Source organism: Sinocyclocheilus anshuiensis, unplaced genomic scaffold (assembly GCF_001515605.1).
Source record: "Sinocyclocheilus anshuiensis isolate Anshui unplaced genomic scaffold, SAMN03320099.WGS_v1.1 scaffold5021, whole genome shotgun sequence".
Lineage (NCBI taxonomy): Eukaryota > Metazoa > Chordata > Actinopteri > Cypriniformes > Cyprinidae > Sinocyclocheilus > Sinocyclocheilus anshuiensis.
Window position 1 is genome coordinate 1 of NW_015546383.1, and position 312 is coordinate 312.

Genomic DNA, 312 nt, shown 5'->3' on the forward strand with positions numbered 1-312 from the left:
TTTGCAGCCGATACTGAGTACCGATTTCTTGTCATGGTGACCGGCCGATACCGATGCCGATTCTGATGCTTCAAGCTTTATACAGATGGTTTCATCGGGCGCACGCGCCTGGCCCGAAGTTAACTTCCTGTCTGTGTTTGTTTATCAGTCTGGCTATGGCGCCGGCTACAAAAGGAGTTGTGCTCCCTGAAGTTGGGCTCAGGTGGTTGTGCTGTGGGATGTGTTTCCCATACATTTATTTATTTGTGGCGCTCGCCACAATATCAAAACTGACCGATTTTCCAAAAGGCTTCGTTGAATAAACATGAGCAC